Raw genomic sequence first — 8,776 nt, forward strand, 5'->3', positions numbered from 1 at the left:
CTTTATTGTGGGACACATCTTATTCATGATTAAAATTATTTTTTATTTGGGAAATGTGTTTTTCTTAACTATTGAAATAATGGCTGGTGTTCTACATTGAAAAAGATCTTGCCAATAGCTTTGATAATGATTGTGTAATTGCAGAGTTCGAATTGAACGGGACTCGTAAGGTATAATTTAGATAGCTTAGTGTTGCTTACAACATATTTATGTTTGTTTTCAAATCACATAGTTCGGGTTTATGTCCCTCACATTATATGTTTTTATTGAAAATATATATAAAAAAAAGCTTGAGGGTGAGTCTCCTATGGGTTTCCAAACCTCAAAAAAAAAGTGTCTTTAGCAACTAGCCTAGACAACTTTTGGAATCTAAATCCGCCTCTAGTTCCATGTACAACAACTTTTCATAATGCAGGTCTTGTTCATCGATTTTGTGAACCAACTGATGGCAATGTTTGTGCCATTGCTTTGATAAGAACTTTTCCTGCCCAACAGAGGATTTCTGTAAAGTCTAGTGCAGCTTTGGCTAGACTTTCAACATGTTGGAACCCTTTAGCTCTCAGCAATGTGACAACAGAATTTGTCGTCCCAATCATAATTTGGTTTCTCCAAAGTATAATAATGCTGGTAAACTCTTGAGGCCGGGAACTTGTTTGTCCAAAACTTGAGAGTTTATATCTGGACATCTTGAGCCACAGGGAGTTCAAAATTTGGACAGGCTGAGAAGACTCTGATTCTTGTAAAGTTGTTCTTGATTTCAGGTTTAGCTATTGACTGAAAACAGAACTTGATGAAGCTTCTGATAGTTTCTGGACACATCCGAACCATCTCTTCATAATTGGTTCGGAATCCGAAAAGGAAACCAAAATCCATTAATTCCCAGTACACATCTCTGCAGGAATATTGTCTTCAACAATAAGCTGATTTCTTCCATCAGGGTGAAATGTCTGGTGAAGCAGTTGACATAAACCATAGCTTGTGGTCCATAACATTCTTGTAACCATGTCTCGTTACCAGTGGCTTTCTTTAGACTTAAGAAAATCTTGAGCCATCTTTGTTTCCTGTAAAAAAAGTTGGAAACAGAATACTTGTTAAATCGAGTTTAACATTTGGTCTTCTGGTGTTTCACACTCGGGCTTGAACATCTTGAGTAAGAAACTCAGGTGATGGTTATCTCTTTAAGGTCAATTTTGGATTGGGCCTTGGTGAGTTTAGAGAAGTTGTTCTCGATATTTCGGAGAATAGAAATACCCTGGGTAAGATGATTGAGCATCTCACGTTGCTCTTGAGAAATAGGTATCTTTGATTAACCATCCATTTTTTGGGCTTAAGAGGGTTACTATTAGGCCTGAAAGAATATGGTGAATCAAGGTTTGGCAATGTTGAGAGGAGTAGATGACTCTTCTCTGAAGGGATTGACTGCAGGTTTGAGCTTTTTGCTCTTCGAAGTTGCAGTATAGGGTGTAAGACCCTTTTGCATTTTTGGAAAATGCACATCCTTCAACGGATTTGTTACGCCTTTACCCATAGCCGTTTGCTTGGGGCTAGCTTGCTCGTTACCCTGGAGCAAATCAGTTTTTGCCATTATTGCTAATGGTCTTTCAGGATAATTTGAATTTCCTGAGGATCTTGGGACTGATCCTAGAGAAACCATTTTGGTTTTGTCTTTTAGCCTCACAGCCAAGTTACTAGCAAAAGTTGCTATTGTTGAGGTCTCAGATACCTCTTTACATTTGTTCTTCAATTGCGACAATCATGTTACAACACATGGCGATTTCGTCGGTTGATCCTTTTTTACAGTGCAAAGCATGTCTTTGAATATTTCCTATTCTAGTTAAAGGACATTCTTCCGGACAAAATGGAGTTTGACCATTTGAAAAGCTAAGAAAATTAGCTAGGTCTTCACAGATATGTTTTATTAATCCGAAAGTCATTTATTAAGATTAATGTAATTCTCTGCTTATTTATAAGAGTCAAAGCTCTTAAACATGTTGTTCGGATAGCGGAGTGTGTATGCTCACAACAATCCTTCCGACTTGTGTAGATTCCAGGAATTCTTCCTCGGACTACAGCGTAAAACCTTGTTTTCTCAGTGGTGAGATAACAATTCGGTTATTGAGATGATTTTGTACTATTACTAGTACTTCCAATCTCTATTTTTAGGTTTTGGTTTTCTGGAAAACCTATGGGCTGCTTATAGACCATGAACCTAAGTTTTAACATCTTAGTTAAAGCCTTGTCTAGTTTCCACCTAGATGATTGTTGTATTTCCAAATCAGGAAAATTAACATATTTTAGGCTTATACCTATTGTATTTAGGTATTTTCTAGCTTGTTCTTTTGGAACAATTAAATCATATAGAATATGATTATTCACCCAATTTAATCCTTTATTCACATGAGGATCTTTGATATTGATAGCATCATAACTATCCAAGATTTCATAAATTCTACGAGAATCTAAGTTATCCATTTATTAAGGTTTTTTTAACCTGATAGGCTCTAATACCAAAAATTGGAATAACATTATAACCGCTAGAAATAGCGATAATTATCCCAATCGATGCTGGATAGTCAACGTAGGGATTGTCATCCATTTCTGGATAACTGTTGAGATCTTCTTGCAAGAGAGAATCTCTGAGCATAATTTGACTTTCCCTTTCACGATCGTCTGGGACAACATCAACTTGGACGTGTCCGGACAAGATCAATTGAGCTAAAAGCTCTCTTAAGAGATAGGCATATGCTACTCTAATCAGATTCATCATTACAAATTAATGTAATTGCTCAGCGGAAATAAAATGTATAGTACAAGGGGATAACGGTCGTCACTGCCTGCACCATTTTTGATGAGTCATGATTATATAAAAACATTTCTAATAACTCAATATAAACTCTTATCATTGAAAGGGATAAATTTTACACGTTTGATTTTTGACAAAACAAACTGGTTTTAAAACCTGGAAGAAAGGTTTTGGAAATAATTCAAAGAAAACAATATTTTTGTTGATGCTGGTTTTGCCCAGTTTGAAAGCAATAGTCATAGTTTTAAGGCATGACGACCATGGTAGTTTCGTCGCAATTATGCCTAAACGCCGACGCTGTCCATCGCTATGGCTAAACGGCCCCGTGCAGTGAAACCATTTTATGTCAGAATTTAAAACTTTTCGCACAACTATTTTTCAGCTTTTGTTCAAAACTGCATACATTCTTTTCATATTTCAAAACATTTCGAGGATAAAACATTTATGTTTTAAAAACCAAATATAAGATTTATAGCAATCAATGATCATAGTTTATATTCAGTTATTAAACAATTTATATAAACATCTACATCTGGTCCTGGCAGAGACTTCCCCACACTATTCACACATTATTATAAGCAAGTCAAATAATTAAATATATAGTACCTTATACTGATCTGGGAAGAGATCGAAATCTTTGGTCTTCTTCTATCTTACGAACTTTGAGAGAGAGAGAGAGAGAGAATATTTGTTCTGATGAAGTGATGAGCAAAATTCGAGATGTCCCTCTCTTTCTCTATATATTGTATATAGAAAGCATACACCGCGTAGTCCTTAAGCCACTACATCTTTTGCCTTGAAGATTCTGGCTTAGTGGTTGTGATGTCATGCATGACGCTTTTGAGACTTTGTTCATCGTCATCAGCAATCTCTCTCTCCTCTATCAACCGTGTAGAGTTGTTGAACACGGCTTCCTGGTTCAAGAAGTGCTCTTTGTTCATCAGCACTGGCGGATCCAGCCTGTGACAAGCCATGTTACAATATTCACTCTAAATTTTTAATATATTAGTACTAATAATATATATAATTAAATTAGGTATTTTTTTTCTTAAATCTCATCAAAATTATTAAGTATTTTATTCAAATATTGTTATTCTATATATTGAATATGAAACTGCAAATATGAGATATTAAGTTTCAATCTAATTAATTTGAGAAACTTAATGGCTAGGAAACTCTTGAGGAGAATATTTTAATTTGAGAAGAATATTTTAATTTGTCAATATTCTTTTACATTCATTGACACTTTATTTTTATTTTTAAAAATTTTATAGACGTCAATGTTTATATGATTATATACTGTATAGACAATTGTTTTTTGCCATTTGGCTAATTTCAAGTCCACCATGTGTTCGGATCCTAAATTCTTCATTTTTCATCAGAGGAACTTAAATTTGTACGCGGCATTATTCTAAAGCCACAATTTTTGATAGTGCTCTTGGTTCATGAAGCTTGTTTTATTTCTGGACACATCCGAACCATCAAGGGGCTAGAGATGTTGATTATGGGATGCCACAATTTCCCTCAAGAGTTTCCCGGCGTTATTCTACTTCTGGAGAAACCAAATTATGATTGGGGCGACAAATTCTGTTGTCAAATTGTTGATCCTCACCTCATGACTATTGAGGAAGAAGTAAGAGCTAAAGGGCTCCAACCAAGGACTAAAATATCAGTAATTACGGAAATATTGAGGGTTTAAAAATAAAAATTTCGACGGATATATCGAGGAAATATCGATCTTGAAAAATAATTGAGAAAATTGATGGAAATTTAAATAAAAACATGAAAATTTTGGATGTAATTTTGAGAGATGTTTCTTTAATCAATTGTCTACTATATTTCAATAGAAAATATTGTATAATTTTTAGTCTATAAGGAATTGTAGTGATTTGAGATGAAACAACCATCGAGAATTCGTAAAAATTGATCTTAAAGTATAAACATCTAATTGATTTGAAAAGAATATAGTGAATAATGCATTGTTGAGCTTCTCTCAAAAATTCATCATCAATTTATATGACAGTAGGCAAGTGGAAGAAAAATCTTAAAAAGAACAAATGAAATAGTAGTGGTGCAACAATGCATTACATCTTTTTATGTATTTATAGTATAGTAAAGTTAACAAAGAAAAGAAATTAAAAATTAGCTAACAGCTGACTTATAGTTGAATAACAAGAAAGGAAAAAAGAAACTAGTAAAATTAGTTGGAGTTAGATAATTTATCAAATTTTATTTGTAAGATAGTATATATCATAATAATTGCATATAAAAACAATAACTGAATTTGGTTGAGATGGTAAGGTCATTTGGTGCCTAACCATGTGGTTAGGGGTACGATTCCTCTCAAAAATATGTTTGAATTTTAATTTGTGGTGGCGACACGTGGCAGAACGAGGTTATGATGGTGACACGTGGCGAAGTGTGGTTATGACGCGCGTTGAACGTGTTTATATCGCGATATTTCAAATAAAATATCGGGAAATTTCAAAAATATCAGACGAAATTAAACTGGTATATAAAGGATATATCCTTAGGCGAAAAAAACGAAATTATCGCCGTAATTTCAATTTTTCAGTCCTTCGCTCCTACGTGTTGAAATCCTCGTAGGATTTTTTTTCTGGGAGGACGTCATCCACTGGATGTGGCCTCTTTTCACAGAATACTGGGGATCCTGGAGATGTGACAATTTGAATCTAAGTCCTTGCCCTTTTACAGTTAAGTTATCTTTAATGCAACACATCATGATTGTATACGAAGTTTCATCCCCCTGAGTTTAATTCCAATGCAGGATCTAGTTAGGTCAGAAAAAAAGAATGCGAGTTTTTTTTTTGGGAATACAGATCGAGGTGGGTCTCTGTAGGGTTTAAATGTTTGTTGGAACATATCATGTGCTAGTGACATTTAAATTCATGGCGTAAGTGAGGGTATTATGGTCGCGTTTGGTGCAGCTTATAAGCTGCTTAACTTATGAGAAAAGGAGTTGGTGTTTGGTACACACATCTAGAAGCAACTTTTCTTAAAAGTCAGGGAGGTATTTAAGAGATAAATAGAAGTCAGTCATCATTTCCTTTTGAAATAAGTATAAGTCGACAAAACATGGAGAGTTTCGTGATTTAATGATATTTCAATTAATGACATTGGGTGCCCTCACTAGTTTTAAAGAATTACAACCCAACCTCTTTTCTTCCTCGATAGAATTGGAAAACGAACACATCTGCATCTGGCCATCTTCAACTTCAGGGTCTGCTTCATAGTTATCATCTTCTTCCCAGTGTTTGAAATATCGAATATATCGCTCATATTTCGAATCTGATACGATAAGGGCATATCGGTTAACGCAGAAATGATGGTCAATGGCGATATATCGGTTTGACCCGATAGTGACCCCGATATATCGGTCAAATATTGGTCAAACTTTGATTATTATTATTTTTAATTTTTGTTTAATTTTTTAAAATTTATTTCCTCTCTTTTTTTGAAAAACTTATATTTCTTTTTCAGTTTTTCATATATATTTTTAATTTATATATATTTTAAATTTATATGATGAATTTTAAATCTAAATAATCATTCTTAAATACCTATTTTTATTATTAGATGTCGTTCGTGTACTTTGATTTTCACAAAATCAAATATTTATTTTCTTTAGTTTACTTAGTACCTTTTTTTAGTTTATTTGGTACATATTGAAGTATAATTATAAATTTTATTGAAAATAAGCAAATCCGATAAAACCGATATATATCGATATATCTCTGATATATCGTTTTACCCCTTAATCGATATGATACCGATAAGCGATATTTAGACCATTGCTTCTTCCTCACCAACATAAATAAAAAATCGTGTCTCCACCCTGATTATCCAAAAAGCCCCAAGCTTATGAAGCTTCCCCCTCAATGTTTTCCCTCTCCATCTGCTGCTCTAACTTTGCTCTACCCGATGGCCAACCTCGAGTTGGGTAATGATTATTACTTGTGATTTTTATTTCATGGTGCTTTCATATCTCTGTTGTGAAAACCTGAAATATCAAATGGTATTTTGTATTTTGATATGGGTTCGATAAATTTTGGGGCTATAGAATCTTGTTGGGTTGTTATCAGTTTAATAGATAGTATATCTATTTGATTATAGGTTTGAGACTATGAGCTGAACTGCAAAAATATTTGAAATTATTTATGGGAATGAGATAGGTAGAAATGTTTAGAAATATTGAATTTTGAACAAAGTGTGAATGTTTATGAGTTTCTATGTTTATGAGTTTCTATGTTTATGGGGTTCATAGGTATTCTGTGTATATTTTAGATGTGTATATTATGTCTGTTAGGAAAGTTATGCTTAGTGTGATGAATCCACGGGTTACTTTTGTTGAGGTTTTCTTGTGTTTATCTTAGTCATATAACTCCTAGATGTTAGGAGCTTGCTGTTAGTGCCACTAGAGTGGAAGACTCTTCTATTTCTTTTGTTGTTAGACATCAAGTAGTAGAGTGTAAACGTGATTGCTTTCTTTTCTGATTTTCGTTGTGAAGGTTGTATTTAAGCCAAGTAGTTTGCTTTGAATAATATAGTATCATTCATCAATTTGTGAGAACTATCAGATTAGGTACTACAAGTCTGGAAATTTACATGAACAAATTTCCAGATCATCAAGTCTAGTAATGTACAGATCATGGAACTGAATGTCTTGCATGTTTTGTATGAAATTAGTGGTTGCTTGCTATATACAAATTACAATTTGTGATGAAGAAGAGAGTTAGGTTAATTGACTCTCCCCTTTGAAATTTGTAGGACTTCCTTCTCCGTGCTCGTGTCTTGAAGTTGTACAACCAAGCAACTAAGGGTTACATGTTGAGGCTAGAGGTCAAATTATTTAAGTTAAGCAATATGTTTGTGCAATATGGCCATAATTCTGTATAAATGTTTAAAGGAAATAATAGAACATTTCACTAAGATGGAAATGGTACTCTATATCTAACCTTATTTCTGTTACTTTGGTTCATGAGTGATGATCATGATTTGGTTGCCGCAAAGAGGTGCACTGGAAGAAAATTATTGGAATATAGTTGTAGTCATGTGCACACTTTAGCTTTTTATATCATGTTTGTAAAGATAATATAAAGATTTATGTTGTAACTACAGTGAAATAGTGAATATATTGCGAACATGATAATTTCTTTGAAGTATGTGTATGAAATTACGTTGGAGTTACAAGCATGTTGTATAGATTTTGACTTATGGCTCACCATTTCAAGTACTATATTGTGCATATTGTGATCTTCCTAATAAGGTTTTGTGTAATTGTATGGTTTAAGCGGTGCTAATTGCTAAGTGCTAACCTAAAGTTTATGAAATATCCTGAGTTTTATGCTTTTCGATATTGTGCAAAATCTATAAAAATCCATGGTGTCAAAGATTATGTCAAAATAGCCAGTATTTTGTCATTAAGGTTTTTATCTAAGATTGTTTTTTTTTTGAATAACGGTAAGATCCTTATTTAAATGTATCAAGATGTTTGAATGGGGAAGAAATGATTAAATTATAATATATAAGAAAATTAATAAGACATCAAGTCCATTTAAAAAAAACAAAGAATAAAATTATTTCATGTCCAAATATGTCATTATATTAAGAAAAACATAAATCAGTTTGAGTTTATCAAACACTTTGACACTGCTTCTGCCTTGACAACTACTTATAATAAGTCAGTTTACCAAATACTCAGCTACTTAACTTATCAGTTACTTATTATCAAAAATAAATATAAATCAACTTTTTTTATAAATCACAGACGCGCCAAACGCAATCTATATAAAAATGGATACAAGAAGCATTATCAACTAAAATTACAACCAAAGCAGATTGTGGTTTCCTGTCTGAAACTATTCTACCAAAGGTGACTACTCTTATTATCTTGCATGACTTCCATAATTGTAGTATGTCTTCCCTTATTATATATATATAGACACACACAAA

The sequence above is a fragment of the Argentina anserina genome, chromosome 5 (genome assembly GCF_933775445.1).
Source record: "Argentina anserina chromosome 5, drPotAnse1.1, whole genome shotgun sequence".
NCBI lineage: Eukaryota > Viridiplantae > Streptophyta > Magnoliopsida > Rosales > Rosaceae > Argentina > Argentina anserina.